The 17,620-nt window shown below is 33.6% G+C and overlaps 1 protein-coding gene and 1 non-coding gene across 3 annotated transcripts in view; both read right to left on the bottom strand.

The window, feature by feature from the left end:
* Nucleotides 1–17,620, bottom strand: part of LOC109454232 (NKG2-A/NKG2-B type II integral membrane protein) — an 80,668-nt gene that overhangs the window by 28,183 nt on the left and 34,865 nt on the right. The gene's annotated exons all lie outside the window — the stretch shown is intronic.
* Nucleotides 3,238–16,979, bottom strand: LOC109439736 (uncharacterized). The gene is made up of 3 exons (XR_012494042.1): nucleotides 16,150–16,979; nucleotides 6,342–6,445; nucleotides 3,238–6,109 (listed from the first exon to the last, which is right to left on the bottom strand). It is a non-coding gene; the product is annotated as an uncharacterized LOC109439736 (transcript).

Genomic DNA, 17,620 nt, shown 5'->3' with positions numbered 1-17,620 from the left:
TGTGTTCTATGTTACATGATGAAATCTCACACCATCCTGCTCAGCTGGACCCAGGACTCGATCATCCCTTTTTCTAGCATATTCACACTTTGTTTGCTACCACCTGTTAGTCACATAGAAGCCGTTTTGGTTATGAGAGAGACTGCTGTGGTTCACAGTGCTTGTGTTCCAATAACCCTTATTTTATAAAAATTATGGAATAAGTTCATCAGATGGAATGCAGCATTCAAGTCACCTGTATAATCACCAAAAGATCACAACCACTGCAACAATACTTTGATGAGTTTAAAAGACAAAGAAACGTCCACTTACAATTCTCTTCCAAAAGCATTTGGCAAAAAATCTTTTAACTATTAAGGATCCCTAGCCATTGCCATTGTCTGCTCTTGCTATTCAACTAGCGACATTGTCTTGTCTTGATGATCCAGCATCGTAATAAGCACATGATCCTCTTTATGACGTATTGACAGACGGTCAATAGTAGCCTACTGCTACTATGTCACAAAACCAACATGGTTCACCTCATATCATGTAGGCATTTTATTATTTCCCTTCATCACAAGAAACAGGAGAGTGAGGACTGTACAATAAGATATTTTGAGAGAGACCATATTCACAAAACTTTAATTACACTATATTGTTATAATTGTTCTATTTTATTGTTAGTTATTGCTGTTAATCTCCTACTGTGTTAATTTATAAGTCAAACTTCATCTTAGGTAGGTAATTATAGGAAAATAATACACAGTATATATAGGGTTCGGCACCATTCATGGTATCAGAAGTCCATTGCGGGTCTTGTAAAGTATCCCCTGCATAAATGAGGGAGCTACTGCATATAATGCATCAATGTCAGCTATAACCGTTATGTTGTACCCTACATTCTAGTACTCAATTATCTTGTAGCCGGACTTTGTACCTTTTGATGACCTTTTCCAATCATCCCACCAATCTTCCACCTTTGGTAACCACAAGTCTGATTAGTCTTTTATGAGTTTCTTTTTTGTTGTTCTTGTTTTTAGATTCTGCATATTAGATCATACCGTATTTGATGACAATAGCTTTAGAGGATAGCTTGAAATCAGAAAGTGTGATGCCAACTGCTTTGTTCTTTGTTTCTCAGATTTTTTTTTGATTTTTTTTTTTTTTTTTGGCTATTCAAGTTCTTTTGTGGTTTCATATAAGTTTAGGAGCATGTTTTTCTACTTCCATAAAATATGCCATTGTAGTCTTGATAAGGATTGCATTGAATCTATAGATGGCTTTTGGTAGTGTTGACAAATTAGCAATATTAATTATTTCAATATGTGAACATGGGATACATTTCCATTTATTTCTGTCTTCAATTTCTTTCATCAATATCTTGCAGTTTTCAGTGTAGAGAGCTTTCACCTCCTTAGTTAAACTTTTTTCTAATGTGTTTTTGTTCTCCATGCTTTTGTAAGAGAATCAATCTCTTTATTCCCTTTCCAGAAGTTCTGTTGTTAGCATATAGAAGTGCTACTTGTTTTTGTAAAGTTTATATCCTACAACTTTACTGAATTCATTTATTAGATATTACATTTCTTGGTGGAACCTTTAAGATTTTCTACCTGCAAAATTATGCTGTCTACAAATAGAGACATTTTTACTTCTTCCTTTCCAATTCTGATACTTATTTTTTTCTTCCCTAATTGTTCTAACTAAGAATCTGATACTATTGTGAAAAGAAGTGATGAAAGTGGGTACCCTGGTTGTGCTCCTGATCTTAGACAAAAAACTTTCATCCTTTTACCACTGAGTATGATGTTAGCTGTGAACTTGTCATATACTGCCTATATTATGTTGAGATCTGTGTCCTCTGTTCCTAATTTGTTGAGTTTTTTATCATGGCAAATGTTCAATTGTGTCAATTTTTTTTGGCATTTATTGAGATAATCGTATATTTTTTCTTTCATTCTATTAATGTGGTGTATCGTATTGATTGATTTGCATATGTTGAACCATCCTTGTATCCCAAGGATAAATCTCACATGATCATGGTAAATGATACCTTTAGTGTGCTGCTGAATTGAGTTTGCTAGTGTTTTATTGAAACGTTTTTGCATCTATATTTATCAGGGATGTTGGCCTATAGTTTTCTTTTCTACTAGTGACCTTTTCTGGTTTGGTGTCAGGATAATGCTGTCCACATAAAATCAGTTTGGAAGTGTTCACTTCTCTTCAGTTTTTTGGAGAAAGTGGGCAACCTTGCCTTGTTCCTGATCTTAAGGGGGATGGTTTTAGCTTTTCCCCATTGAGTCTGATGTTAGCGATGGGTTTATCATATATGGCCTTTATTATGTGGAGATATAGTCTCTCTATTCCCACTTTCGTAAGAGTTGTTATCATAAATAGCTGCTGAATTTAGTCAAATGCTTTTTCTGCATCTATTGATATGATCAAATGATTTTTATTTTTTTATTTTGTTAATGTGGTGCATCACATTAATTGATTTGTGGATGTTGGACCAACCTTGCATACCAGGAATGAATCCCACTTGATCATGGTGTATAATCTTTTTAATGTATTGCTGAATTCTGTTTGCTAATATTTTGTTAAGGATTTTTGCATCTATGTTCATTAGCGATATCAGCTTATAATTTTCTTTTTTTTTTTTTTGTAATGTCTTTGTCTGATTTTGGGATCAGGGTGACAGTGGCCTCATAAAGAGTGTTTGGGAGCCTTCCCTCCTTCTGGATTTTTTGGAATAGTTTGCGGAAAATAGGTGATAATTCTTTTTTGAATGTTGACAAAGACTGACTTTTGATGGTAGTGAAAAGTCACATTTTATGTATAAAGTACAGATATATATAAAGAAAAACGTAATATATTTGTGGTTTTCAATTTTCTTGGAGATGGATTAAGAAAATGTCTCTCTGAAAGCTCCTTAGTGCCTTTAGGTTGAGGAAGAAAATATAAAAAAAAAAAATTGTTGAGAAATATTGCATTACAGGATAAGAGGTAACAGGGCTCAGATCATTCAAGCTTTCTAAGGCTCCAGCTTCCTCATGGTGAATCATGGAACACAACCCCTACATTTTAAAGGTGAGGAGTTGTATGAGATCTTTACATATGTATTCTAGATATTAGCACAAACCAATCACAGGTATTGTTTACAAATATCTTCTCCCATTCTGTTGTTTGCCACTTTGTTCTGTTGATGGTTTCTTTTGCAGAAGATTTCTGGTTGCATATTTAGTTGGATATCATTTATTTTTGTTTTTACTTCTCTTGACTTTGAGGTAAGATTCATAAAATCTTCTCTAAACCTCAGGTCCATCAGTTTAGTACCTATGCTTTCTCCTATGCAGTTTATGTTTCAAGTCTTATGTTTAGGTCTTTGATTCATTTTGTTTTAGTTTTGGTGTATGGTGACAGAGAGAAATCTAGTTGCATTGTCTAGCACGTGGCTTCCCAATTTTCCTGCACCATTTATTGTAAAGGCTTTCTTTTCTCCATTGTATGTTTTTGGTTTCTTTGTCAAAAATTATCTGCCCATATATATGTGGATTACTTTCTGGTTCTCAATTCTATCTTATTGGTCTTTCTGTCGGTTTTTGTGTCAAATGCATGCTGTTTTGATTATTGTCACTTTGTAGTAAAAATTGAAGCCTAGTAATGTGATACCTCCAGCCTTGTATTTTATTTTTGTTTGTTTGTTTGCTTAGGATTGCTTTGGCTATTCAGGCTCATTTATGATTCCAGACAAATCTGATGATTACTTGTTCTATTTCTTTAAAATTTTTCACTGGGAATTTGATGGGAATTGCACTACATCTGCATGGTGCTTTGGATAATACGGCAATTTTTACAATGTTAATTCTTCCAATCCATGAACACAGAAATCTATCCATTTCTTTGTGTCTACTTCAATTTCTTTTAATAAAGTCTTATAGTTTTCACTGTATAGGTCTTTCACATCCTTTGCTAAGTTTATTGCTAGATATTATATTCTTTTTTGTCGCAATTGCAAAGAAATGTTTTCCATTTCTTTTCTGAAATTTCATTGTTAGTATGCAGCAATGCAGGGATTTTTACACATTGATTTTGTATCCTGCAACTTTACTGTATTTGTTTATTATTTGTAATAGGTTTCTTGGTGGAGTCTTTACTGTTTTCTGTGTAAAGAATTATGTCATATAGCAACTTTGTAATTCTTGCACAGTAATTTCGAGGGCCAATTAACAATTTATTAATCTCAGCTCCAAATCTGTCCTTCATTGACCTCTCTGAGATAATGGATCTAGATCTTATAACTTTTTCTCCATTATCAAGTCTCATGACGTTCTTTCACCAGGAAAAGTCACTGGAGAGACATTGCCAGGGAAAGGACTCTTGTACCCGGTTTCATGGTGTTTTCTCTCCTTTGGCTTCTGTGGTGAGGTTGCCAGTTTCATGCATGGAGGAAGGCCTGTGGTGTTCACTCTCCAGCAGTTTTGGGGGCCAGTCCAGTCATAGTTCCTTCTTTGCCTGCCTCTGCCTGAGGACACCGTGGTAGGGAGGTCTTCCTGCTTGCCAGTCACAGCCTGAGATCTGTCCTCATCAGTAACAGCCAGCAGACTGTGGAACTGCTCTCTCCCAGAGCCCAGCAAATATGTCTGCTGTCGCTGTGTTCAGTGAAGTCTAAAACCCACCCAGAGGGAGTAGATTGGCTTCCAAGTCATTCCACGTTGGGTACTCTTCTTGAATCCTAGGGTATTCTTTGTTTGTGTGTTTGTTTGTTTTAGTTTCAGGTGTACAAAGCAATGTAACAGTTAGACATTTACACCCCTCACAAAGCGATAACCCCTCTCCCCAATCTACTACCTCTCTGACAGCATACATAGCTGTTACAATTCCACTGACTCTGTTCCCTATACTGTACTCCACATCCTGTGACTACATATATATTTAATTATAGTTGACATTTAGTATTATTCAGCTTCAGCTTCAGGTGTAAACTTCAGTGGTCAGTCATGTGCTCCGTCCATGAAGTGGTCTCCCTAATAAGACAAGTGCCCTTCTGACACCCTACTGATTATTTACATTATTGGTTATATTTCCCACATTGTCTTTCATATCCCTATGGCAATATTGTGGTTACCAATTTGTGCTTTCTAATCCCCTCACCTTCTCCCTCATCCCCACCCCACTCCCATCTAGGAAACATCAGATTTTTCTCTATATTTCTGAGAGTATTTCTGTTTAGTTTGCTCATTTATTCTGTTCTTTTTACATTCCACATGTAAGTGATATCGTATGGTATTTGTCTTTCTCCGTCAGACTTATTTCACTTAGCATAATGTTCTCTAGGTCCTAGGGTATTCTTTATGATTTTCTCTTATCTTCTGTTTGTAGGCTATCTCCCCTACAAAAACTCAGTAATTCTTTAAACCAAATTTCTTCTCCTTTTCATCTTTTGACTCCACTAGGACTTACACATATGTCTACCTGTGTTGCTGAATCCTCATTTGTAACATTCAAGGGCTAGGACAAATCAACTAATTTGAAAACATAAATGGAATTATTCACCATATTGAGGAATTACAAATAACAGCTCTTGATGTTACAGTTTCTAATTTACATATGATTTATTTTAATAAACAGCAAAAGCTCAAGAACACATTATTTGCTTAGGTATATATCCTAAATGAATATAAATATAGATTTAAAAATAATTGTGCAACACCAAGGATGAAGCCTCACATGAACTATGGATTTTAAGTGATTATGATGCCTCAATGTAGACTCATTCTCAGCAGCAAATGTACCATTGTGGCACGTGATGTTGATCATGGGGGAAGCTCTGCAGGTGTAGGGATGTGGGGAAACATGGGAAATCTCAGTACCTATCTTAATTTTGTTGAGAACATAAAACTGTACTCAAAATAGTACCATAAGAACTTATTCTAAGGAAATAATTGTATGATTTTTGAATGAATTAGAAATATGTTCTTTGTAGAAAGTATTACACTACCTTTAGATAAGCCAAAGTGCCTGGTGCTTACAAACATATTGTTTTGTTTCTAAACAGGATTCAGAATAAAAGTTGTGTGTAGGAAACGTCACATATGCACAATTCTTTCCCATCTCTGAAGTAATTGAAAACCTGAAATACAGAGCATAATATATTATTAATCTGGTATTATATAATCTAATACTTGATGAATAAATAATTCACTTTGATTAATACTTATATATCTATATCTGAATAGTCCTTGTATAAGTTTTGTATGGAAACACTTAAATAATTGTCTTCATGTAGTTGTTCACATAGTGGTTTTTCTTTCTAAGATTAATTACTTCAAGACATAAAATATCAAGGTTCTCATGAAACTTACAGTTTGGAAGAGAAAGTTGAGCCATTTGGCCACACCCACACATTATTATTGGCTCTGTACAAGAGTCCAATCCATGAAAAATAAATGAAGGCGTTCAAAAAATTCTATGAGAAAACAAATTTTATGAGACGTCAAATAAAAGCTTTTGTACTAATATGAATTTTTAATGGAATATAGTGTTAATTCTATTTTATACAGTCTTTCAATTTACATTATATACTTATACACTGAACACAGTAGGAAAATGTATTAGTTTGATTGTGTGAAGAGGAAAATTGACGCAAATAATTTCAAGGCTGCAAAAATTGATCAAAGACTAGTAATACCTTGTGACGTATTTATTATTGGAAGAGCTCCTAGAAATTCAAGTAAGAATGGAGCAAAATTGTAGTCTTCTTGCCTAGGACCACTCCCATGTTGTCCCCCATCCCCACTTCAGCTCAGTGAGTATGAAGAACTGCAGTTTTTACAATTTGGAAAAGGCTGACAAAATCAATGGTATTGTTGCCACAGGGGCACACTTGATTAGCAGTGGGGGAGGAGGTGCTAAATTGTCCACTATTTTTTCAGCTCAAAGTGCTGAATTTACAAGGTTAGAAAGAGGAAAGCCCATCCTTTTTCTCATCTGAGTTTATATCCTCCTTGGTGTCCAGCACAATGCCAGCCACAATCATAACAGAGAGGAACTAAAGGGAGGGTTCACTAGAAGAGAACTCTACACATTCTTGCCTGATGAAACCCATGTGCCCTTGTGTAGTGGAGATAAAGATCGTCCCAGGAAAAAATAAAAACCAAAGGGGACTTGAAAACTACTTGCAAAGTTATGAGCACTCATCAGTACACACATATACACACACAAGTACATCAAATACAGGGTGTGGAAGCTCTATTGACTGAAGTTATTTGAATACATTAAAAATATATAATCATTTGTTGTCAACTAAGTTTTGCATGCACAAGGGAAATTCCTAGGAAGTCAGGCTAAAAATAAAAAGAAACAGTAAGAATTTTAAAATCTGAGAAGCAATACAAGCAAGCACACTCTATAGGAGAAGATTCAGCAGTAAAAGTTTTCCAAGTTACAAAAAAGAATAAATATAAGAAAATTGAAACAAAATCAGCGTTTCCTACATGATATTATGAAAAATGTCTTATCATAAAGATTAGAAAACACACAAAGAAAGCCTTCTGTACTCAGGGAGAACAATCTGTGAAAAGAATCTTTTACTGAGATAAGATGGTAGAGTTTTTAGAAAAAAAACTTTACAGTAATGACATATATATACATATATATAAATTCTAAAGAAAACTATGTTCAAATGACTATAGTTGAATATGATGGCAATGACAAAATGTACAAAATACAGAAAAAAAACTACATAATTAAATCAAATAGAAATGTGAATTTAAAAACATTATCTGTAATGCAAAATTTACTAAATTTACATAAAATTTGAAACACAGAGAGAGAATTAATGAAACTGAAGATAAAGTTTAAAAAATTATTTATCCCAAAAAAAGGAGAAAAAGAAGGTGAAAAATAATCAGATCCTCAGAGACCTCTGAAGCAGTATCAAGAAAACTAACAAAGGTGTAAATATACACTGAGAATAAGAAAAGAGACAGAGAGAAAAAAACAATTTGAGACATAATGAATAAACAACTTTTTAAATTTAATTTTAAAAATATTGAAGGCATATGAGGCTCAACAAACTACAAACAGAAATCCACTTAGCAAAATATTATACTTAATCAAATCACTGACAAACATTGAAGACAGAAAAATCATCCCGAGGGAAAGTGCAGGATTATGACAAGGCTTGAGTCAGTGTGAAAATGAGGAAATGGGTGAGATATTTCCCTCCTGCAGCAGGCTATGGACCACATTATCTCACACAGAATCCACATTTGTCCTGAACGCTATTCCAGGAAGGGAGATTAAGAGCCAAAAAGGGGTATATAGAAAATATGCGTCTTGTCTCAATTTTGCTGAACCTAAACTGCTCTAAAAAATCAAGCCTGTGTCTTTTTTTTTTTTTAATTGATAGCAGTAAGTTTTATATTAAGGGCTTTTTACCACAATGTAAAATGTAAAATAGAAAGCCAACAAATGAAAAAGAAGTAACCTTGAAATAAGCAAAACAAAATTTACCCATTACATATATGAAAATAACAATGTGATTAATAGATGAGTTGTTAACAGAAATAATGAATAGTAGGCAGGGAGTGACATAGTCAAAGAGCTGAAAGCACTGGGGTGGGGTCCGGCACCAGGGTACACAATAAAACAGTCAAACAAGAATTCTAACTTCAGCAAAACAGTCCTTCAAAAAGAAGTTGCAAAAAGAACCTTACAACATACAGAAAAACAGAGAATTTCTTGTTAGCAGATCTGCCAATCTTCCAAAAATTCTTCAAGCTAAAAGTAAATGACATGGGGTGGTAACTCATATCCACAGGAAGGAAGGAAGAGCAGTGGGAATGGTAAATATGTGGGTAAACTTAGGTATCTGTGTTTCTCTTCTTGGAATTTATTTTAAAAAGTCAGATTGTTTAAGGCAATAATTATAACACTGTATGGTTGGGTCTGTATCATATCTGGATGCAACTTTGTGCCGGTAAATGGGCACCGTGTTCGGGGGAAGAAAACCTTATCTGTTAGCATTTGTTTATTTTTGTGGCATAGAAATCCCTACAATGATTCATTTCGAGTCATCCTTGTGTAAAACATGAATGCCACGACACAAAGGATGTGCATTATTGTTGTTTGTTCACAAACCAGTGCTGGTTGGCTCGGTACCACATTGGTAGAAGGAATAACAAGATCCCAACAGATGGGAGAGGAAATGGAGATATATTGGGGCTAAGTTTCTAGATTTCACTGGAATTTAGTCAGAATTAACTTGAAGAAGACAGTGATGAGTTAAGGATATATTTGTAATATCTACAGCAACCACTAAGAAAATAAAAAACAAAATCAGCAACAGAGAATTACAATGGAACTCTATAATAATATGTGTTTAACAAAAGATGTCAGGAAATATGGAAGAAAAAAACCTAAAGACATGGACATAGAACAAAGAGCAAAACAGCAAACCTAAATCCAACTATATACCAATAATTAGATTAAATGTGAATAAAATAAACATTTTAGCAAAAGATATAAATTGTCATACTGAGTGAAAATATAAGATCCATCTAGATCTAGTGTATCATAAATACACTTTATATTCAAAGGCACTAAAAATGAAAGTAAACAGATGAAAAATAATATACCCTACAAACTGTAACCATAAGGGAGCTGAATTGGCCATTCTAATATCAAACAAAATAGCTGTACTACAAGAAATATTATTAGAAATAAAAAGAAACAACGTTAACGATAGCATTGCAAGAAGAAGATAAAACATTTATAAACATACAACCACGTACAAACAGAACTCTCAAACACAAGAAGTAGAAACTGACAAACTTAAAAGGAGATATAAACAATTCAATATTAGTTGGATATTTAAAAGCTCCAATGTCACCCCAATGAATTTAATAAAAAAATTTTAAAAGACATAAGGGTGACAAATAAGTACATGAAAAGATTCTCAAGACAATCAGTCTTAAAAAAAATTAGGTTAAAACTGCTACAGATCAGACTTCTTGTTCTGGAAAGATGGAGGTGGATGTTCTTTATTTCTCCCGCTAAATACTCGTACAGCTAACATCCCTTCTACATAAAAAGATTCAAAAAGGTGATGAGAAAGATGACAGAGCTGGGAACTCAGGACCTGATGAAAGAGATGGCAGTAAGCTTCCTGGAATTACTAATTTTAGCTCATTTATCCCAGACTGGATGCTGCAGAGGCCAACAAACCACACCCAGGAGTACAGACAAAAGTCCCAAGAAAACCCTTTTCTCTCTAGTCAAAGGGTCACAAAAGGAGCAGGCTAGAAAGAAAGAAAACTTTTAGATACTAACTGCCTCATTTCAACCAAAAACCATAGAAAACTGCAGTGAAAATGCTACTCAGGAATGAAGGGGAAATCAAGACATTCTCAGATAAAGGAAAACTTGTCACCACCAGGTCCACTCTAATATAATAGTGAAAGGGAATCATCTAAGCAGGAATTAAATGATAAAAGAGGGACTCTTGGATCATCAGGAAGGTAAAGAAAACAAAGAATAAAAAGCTTACTAGACATATAGACTATGCATCTCCTCTTCTGTTTTCTAAATTGTTTGATACATGAAACAAAATTATAAAATGAAGTAAATTATAACATTCTGCCATGTGATTCTCAATGTATGCTGATAAAATATTTAAGACAATTATGTTATAAATGGACACAGCAAAGGGACCAAAAGGGAGATAAGTTTGCTCCATGTTACACAATCTGCTGTAGACTGTACAGACCGTGATTTACATACAGTAGTGCCCCCTTATCTGTGGTTTCAGCTATCTGCTGTTTCAGAAACCCACGGTCAACCAGTCTTCAAAAGTATTAAAAGGAAAATAACAAAATTAAAATATTGAAGTTTAAATTCTGTGTAATTGTAAGTAACGTGATGAAACGACCCCTGCCCCCCTCCCTTCTGCCCAGAATAGGAATCATTCCTTTGTCCAGCATATCTACGCTCTATATGCTCCTCACTTCTTAATGTTAGTCACATGTAACTCTCTTGGTTATCATATCAACTGTCACTGTATCTCAGTGCTTGTGTTCAAGTCACCATTATTTTATTTAAAATGGTCCTAAAGCATGAGACTAGTGATACTGGCAATCAAATATGCCAAGGAGAGGCTGTAAAGTGCTTCCTGTAAGTGAAAGGTAAAAGTTCTCAATTTAACAAGACAAAAAAATCTTCTGCAGAAATTGCTAAAATCTACAGTAAGAAATAATGTTCCATCTGTGAAATTTGAAGAAAAGGAAATTTGTGCTAGTTTTGTTGTCACACCTCAAAGTGGGTTGGTATATAAAATACAATTTTTTGAGAGAAAAATGAGACAGACCATATTCTGTAACTTTCATTACAGTATATTTTTATAATTGTTTTATTTATTATTAGTTGGTGTTCTGAATCTCTCACTGTGCCTAACTTGTAAATTAAACTTTATCATAGGTACTTACGTAAAAGAAAAACCATTGTATATATAAAATTCAGTACTATCAGTGACTTCAGGCATCCACTGGGGTTTTGCAACGTAACCCCCACAGATAAAGGGAGATCTACTGTGTGTATTTTTAGGTATATACATATAATATTATATATATTATCTATATAAAGGTATGTATAATACATACTATCTATATGAAGCATATTAATGCATATATGTATATATAGAATTATATGTGCATATATAGTTATTTATGAAAAGATAATCTTTACTATAAATTATGATCCATTAGTTAGACAATGATAATAAAGCAAAACAATAAAACATAGAGAGTAATGTAAAAGATTATCTTCATGAACATTGACTGATTTCACAAGTAGGCCCAAAGTGATCGCTAAAACCCAAAATGATATAGTAGACTCTGCTAACGTTAATAAATTCTGGTCATTAAAAGACTCCAATATGAGCATAAAAAATGAAAGCCACAGGGTCAAAAAAGCTATTTGCATCATAAAGTCAAACAAGAGTTCATATCCAAAATATAACAAGAACTGCGAGGAAGGAAAATGACAGGCAATGTATAGGAGAAATGGACAAGAGACATGGCAGGTCCTTGTCATTCTCACGGCATGATTAGTAGCCCAGAAGAATGTGTTCAACCTAATAGTAATCAGGAAAAGACCTATTAATATCATCATGATATTTTCTATAATGACAAAAAATTATAACATTAAAATTCCTGATAGTACTAAGTTTTGAATCTAAGCATTATTTGGTAATATGTGTATTTACTCAATAAACCAAAACATGGTGGAATAAAATAATAAATTTGACATACACATATATTTATGCCCCTGCAATTTTACTCTGAGACATAGAGGACAATATATTATAATTATACACATATACAATTATAATAATAGAATTTTATTTATAAACTATTATAAATATAGTACTTATACAAATACAATATATTCTACATAACATGTATATATAACATATAAATTATAAATACAATACTTTATAACAATTGGAAAGAACATGTCAATAGGATTTTCATAAAATGTTATTCATGATACCCAATTTTAAAAAACTATATTCTATTAGAAAATCTAAATAGACTGATCAACAATAAGGAAATTGAATCAGTCATCCAAAACCTTCCCAAAGCAAAACTCCGGGACCAGATGGCTTCACTACTGAATTCTACCAAACATTCAAAGAGGATATAATTCCTGTCCTACTCAAACTCTTCCAAAAAATTGAAGAAGACACAATACGCCCTAACTCATTTTATGAAGCCAACATTACCCTGATTCCAAAACTTGGTCGGGTAACACAAAAAAAGAAAATTACAGACCAATATCTCTGATGAATACAGATGCAAAATTCCTAAACAAAATTCTAGTAAATCAAATGCAGCAATGCATTAAAAAGATTATAGGTCACAACCAAGTGGGGTTCATCTAAGGCGCACACAAATGGTTCAACATACGAAAATCCATCAATGTGATACAAAATAAAGGACAAAAATAATATGATTATATCAATAGATACAGAAAAATGTTTGACAAGATATAAACATCCACTTCTGATAAAACACTTAAGAAAATGGGTATAGAGGGAAAATACCTTAACATAGTAAGGGCCATATATGAGAAAGCCTCAGCTAAGACTACAATTAATGATGAAAAACCGAAGCCCTTTGCTCTACATTCAGGAACATGACAGGCTCTCCCCTATCACCTCTGCTTTTCAACATAATGTTGGAAGTCCTAAGCCAGAGCAATCAGGCAAGAGAAAGAAATAAAAGGCATCCAAATTGGGAATGAAGAAGTTAAATTGTCACTTTTTGCAGATGACATGATGTTATATATATATATATATATATATATATATATATATATATATATATATATATATATAAGACCCTAAAGATTCCACAAAAAAGCTATTAGAAACAATAAATGAATACAGTAAATTTGCTGGCTACAAAATCAATGTACAGGGCAGCTGGATGGCTCAAATGGTTAGAGCGTGAACTCTCAACAAGGTTACCGGTTCAATTCCAGCTTGGGATGGTGGGCTGCACCTCCTGTAACTAAAGATTGAAAACGGTGACTGGACTTGGAGCTGAACTGCACCCTCCACAACTAGATTGAAGGACGACTTGGAGCTGATGGGCCCTGGAAAAACATATTGTTTCCCAATATTCCCCAATAAAATTCATATTTTAAAAAATCAATGTACAATACTAACAATGAAACCTCAGAAAAAAAATGTAAAAAATTCCTTTTGCAATAGCAACAAAAAGAAAAAAATACCTAGGAATAAACTTAACCAAGGATGTGAAAGACCTATATACTGAAAATTATAAGACATTTTTTAAAGAAATTGAAGAAGACACAAAGAAATGGAAAGACATTCCGTGCTCATGGATTGGAAGAATCAACATAGTTAAAATGGCCATATTACCCAAAGCAATATACAGATTTAATGCAATCCCCATCAAAATCCCAACGGCATCTTTTTAAAAATATAGAACAAAAAAGTATCAGGTTTGTATGGAACCACAAAAGACCCGGAACAGCCATAGCAATCCTAAGAAAAAAAGAACAATGTTGGAGGTATCATACTCCCTCACTTCAGCTTGTACTACAGGGCTACAATAATCAAAACAGTATGGTATTGGCAGAAAAACAGACACACAGACCAATGGAAGAGAATTGAGAACCCAGAAATAAACCCACATAAATAAGGACAGATATTTTCTAACAAAAAAGCCAAAAACATATAATGGAGAAGAGACAGCCTCTTCGGTAAATGGTGCTGGGAGAATTGGAAAGCCACATGAAAAAGAATGAAACTAGACTGCTCTCTGTCACCATGTACCAAAATTAACTCCAAAAGGATCAAAGACCTAAACATCAGACGTAAAACAATAAGCTGCATAGAAGTAAACATAGGTACTAAACTTACTGACCTTGGGTTCAAAGAGCGTTTTACGAATTTGACCCTAAAGGCAAGTGAAGTAAATGCAAAAATAAATGACTGGAACTAAATCAAACTGAAAAGCTTCTGCACATTGACAAAATAAAGAGACAACAAACCTAATGGGAGAAGTTTTTGGATACAATGTCTCTGGTAAGGGGCTACTATCCAAAATATACAAGGAACTCATAAAACTCAACAACAAAAAAACAAGCAACCCAATAAAAAAATGGGCGGAGGACCTAATAGACATTTCTCCAAACAGGACATAGAGATGGCCAACAGACATATAAAAAAATGTTTGACATCACTAATCATCAGAGAAATGCAAGTAAAAACCGCAATGAGATATCACCTCACCCCACTTAGAATGGCTATCATCAACAAGAAAAATAGTAACAAGTGTTGGCGAGGCTGTGGAGAAAAAGAAACCCGCATACACTGTTGGTGGGAATGCAGATTGGTGCAGGCGCTATGGAAGGCAATGTGAAGGTTCTTCAAAAAATTAATAATAGAATTACCTACCATATGACCCAGCAATCCCTCTCCTGGGCATCTACCCAAAAAATCTGAAAACATTTATCCGAAAAGATATATGTGCTCCGATGTTCATTGCAGCTTTATTTACGGTGGCCATGACATGGAAACAACCAGTGTCCTTTGATAGATGATTGAATAAAGAAGATGTGATATAATATACAAATGGAATACTATTCTGCCATAACAAATGATGTAATAGTACCATTTGTGACAACATGATGGATCTTGAGATTATTATGCTAAGCAAAATAAGTCGCACCAAAAGAGTCAAGAACCATATGATTTCACTGATATGTGGTATATAAAACTGAAAACAGCAAAAGAACAAGACAAACAAATAAAGAAGAAAAAACTTATAGACACGGGAAAAGGGGATCAAATATATGGTGATGGAAGGAGAACTGACTCTGAGTGGTGAACACACAATGTGATATATAGATGATGTATTATAGAATTGTACACTTGAAACCTATGTAACTTTACTAACAATTGTCACCCCAATAAACATTAATTAAAAACAAAACAAAACAAAAAAACTATTTTTCTGAATAGTATAGACTAAAACTGTCATGTACATGTATTACAGTAGCAAAAACTAACTACAGATAAATGCAACAGTGTGGATGAATTGCAAAAATATCATATGGGAACGAAAGGAGACACATCAAATGCATCCTGAATGATCCCTGTTACAAGAGCTCAAATTTAAGCAATGATAATTTGGAATATTAAAAATCAAAATAGTTGCTAAATGGGGGGAGGGAAAGTGGTGAGAGAATACACAGGAGTGAGCTATTGTGGACTGGAAACTTCCTTTTCATGATCTGATTGGTAATGACATGGGTCCTTTCAGTTTATAATCAATCTGCACAATCATGATGTTTAGTGTCCTTGATATGATATAAAATTGTACAGCAAATTTAAATAGCAAAACTTATTTTAGACAAAAAGCACGTATACAAGCATGGTTGTCTATGGAAAATAAGAACTGGAAATTATTAAATGTGCATTAATGGCATGAAATATAAATAAAATATTAAAGAGTTAAACAATAGAATATTAACAGATTTTAAGCAACAAATGTATACAAAAATATGAATGAATACTACAAATATAATGTAGACAAAAATAATCTTTTAACAAAATGTTGGAAACTTTTAAAATCTTACCACTTCTTCTTTATTATCTATATAAAGCAGGTGTGAGTTCTTGGAAGCACAGGCCGTCTGACTCTCAGTCCATGTTTTTCTTTCAGTGCTGATGTAATAGCAGTTGTTGGAATATGTAAACCACTCCTTTGGGCAACGACCACAATGATATGCTGAAGAAATTATCATCCAAAAACAATTTGAATTAAAGAAATAAAAATTAATTTACATATTGGCATAAGTAAATCATATATGTGCATAACATTTCTATGCACCTTCATTGACTGGTACATATCAAACAAAACACAATCACACACTCACAGAGAAGGGTCAGCCTCTCACCCCCTAATTTTTGTGCCCAAATAAGGAAAACACACAAACATAAATATCCACTTTAACACATGAAAGTCAATGAACAAAACCACGTTTTTGGAACAGCAAAATTATTTGTCTCATAGCAGAGCAGGGGAAATGTAAGCCAATTGGCAACAATGGGTATGGTGATTTAAAATGCATATTTCTTCATATGGTTCCCTAAGAAAGACCATTCTCCTAAAATTATTATTTATGAACACTAATTGCCCAATGTTATAATTTATATATTCCCAATAAAACCCTATTATTATTTTTGCCTACCCTGAGTTACAGACAAACTGTAAACTGTAGTAATATCAGAACTTTGAAATGTATTCTGTACCTTCCTGGATCCCTGTTGTCAAGGGGGTATTAGTCTGCTCTGGCATTACAGTAGCTAGAAAAAAGGAATAAATCTTATTAAAGATTCATATTCATCTAGGTAAATCATAACACTTTTTTTTCCCTACTTTCACATTTGGTATAATGTTTAGGATTAGAATAATCTGAAATAAAATTGATTTTACAAAGAAAAATTAATGAATTAATGAAGATTTGGGGAAATTTATTTCAAAAGCCTAAAAGATCAAACTGCACTAGAGTATTTGATTTTACCAATCTCAATTAGTTTGTATTTCTCAACAAGGTCTTTTACTCTACTAAAACATGTCGTTGAACTATGAAATCAGGATATATATGTATTAGGTTGGTGCAAAAGGAATTGTGATTTCAAAGGTTAAAAATAATAGCAAAAACTGCAATTACTTTTGCACCAACCTAATATATATGTACATGTATTTGTAAAATGCTCTCTACATTCTGATATTTAATCTTTGACAAATTTAGTTAAGCCTTTCACATTTAGTCTAAATGTATATGTTGAAATTAGAGGCCTATTCCATAATATTAGGAAATATTTAGAGGCAATGACAATCAATCATTAAAGTGAAAAGTTCCTTCATTATCTTTCAAAAATTGACTTACGACGAATAACAGTTATCGTTACCACACTGGACAACAAGACAACACAGATGAACCCCAGCATCCCAGCAATGAGCTTCTCTGGACGTGATGGAAAATCTACAGGGAAAGAAAGGGAAACACTGAGGAAGTGAGATGGAGATAATTGTCTACACAG

This window comes from Rhinolophus sinicus, linkage group LG02 (genome assembly GCF_036562045.2).
Source record: "Rhinolophus sinicus isolate RSC01 linkage group LG02, ASM3656204v1, whole genome shotgun sequence".
Taxonomy (NCBI): domain Eukaryota; kingdom Metazoa; phylum Chordata; class Mammalia; order Chiroptera; family Rhinolophidae; genus Rhinolophus; species Rhinolophus sinicus.
Note: the sequence above shows the minus strand (reverse complement) of the source record. Positions and strands in the feature narration are given on the sequence as shown.